Below are 1,327 nucleotides of genomic sequence, written 5' to 3' on the forward strand. Positions count from 1 at the left end.
CCTGACCACGCCCACTGCCTCCTGGCCCCGCCCAGTCCTTCGGTAAGGCCCCGCCTCCAGGAGTTGGCCACGCCCGACATTCCGATCACACCCACTGGACTGATCCTGCCCGAGTTGATTGCTTCTAGACAACTGACCTCCCCGCCTCTGGTCCCGCCAGGCATTCGGACTACGACCACTTTCACGTGATCCAGTCCTCGAGTTGAGTCCCTCCACATCCGGAGATTTGGCCAGGCCCACCTACGACCGCGCCCGTTTCCGCGGGGCACTGACCCAGGCTCCGCTCCACCCGGTTTCCTGCGCCTGAGTCGTCCCTACCTGGTCGCAGCCCCAGGGACCCCGGCCCCGGGTTCTGATTCGGCCCAGGCTGACATTCGGGCCACGCCCTCAAATTCCAATCACGCGCCTACCTCTGGATCCCCCATTCCCTGCAGAAACTCCACCTGAGACTCCATGGGAATTCTCCTTGACATTCATTCATTAGCCCACAAACCCAGCTCCTCTCTGACCTCTGCCCTGGCTCACCCAGGAGACCCGGACTATCCACGCCCATGTTCTAATGGGAGCCCCTGAGGGCTTTAACCACGCCCCTCGGCGTTGGCTCCGCCTCTCCCGGCCTTCCGTTTCCACCACGCTATCTCAGACGGGTCCCTCCAGGCTTCCGGCCCGGCCCCCGTCTTCTGAACCAGATGATCTCGTGGCCTGGGGCATCACCCTAAATTCCCCATCCTTTCCGATGCCTATCTGAGGTCTTGGCCCCACAGTCTGTGACCTGTCCCCGCCTCCGACACTCACCCTTCCTTTTTGGCGCTACAGTTGCTGCTAGAGGACGTGGTGCGGCTGCGGGGGTCTTCGCGGCGCACCGAGGCGAGGCGTTCTGGTGACAAGTAGCGGCGGGCACTGTGAAGAAGACAGAGCACACAGTAGGGGCGGATCCTGGGAGGCCAGCAGGCGACAGAGGGCGGAGGGCGAGGACCTCTGGGCACCGTTCACTACTGGAGTTCGGGCACATGCGTCCATCCCTCTCCACAAGGTCTTGGAGGAGGCGGGGGTCCCCAGCTGCTGCGCCTTACCTGTGCCGGGAGGTGGCCTCCTTCTTGGGCGAGGATGGGGACGTGGCATAGCCACCCACGCGCCGCGGGGGTCCTGAGCCATTGAGGGGCGTCCTGGTGGGAAGGCCTTTCAAGAGCTGACACACTAGAGAGATGGGGGCGAGGGGGACAGAAGCAGGTGAGGGTGAGGTCCAGGCCCGGCCCCTCCCTACCTCAGCCCCCCGGTCTAGCGAAGATACCCGAGGCTGTGGTGCCCAGGCGCGGAGGCGCGCGGC

This window comes from Myotis davidii, unplaced genomic scaffold, assembly GCF_000327345.1.
Source record: "Myotis davidii unplaced genomic scaffold, ASM32734v1 scaffold741, whole genome shotgun sequence".
NCBI lineage: Eukaryota > Metazoa > Chordata > Mammalia > Chiroptera > Vespertilionidae > Myotis > Myotis davidii.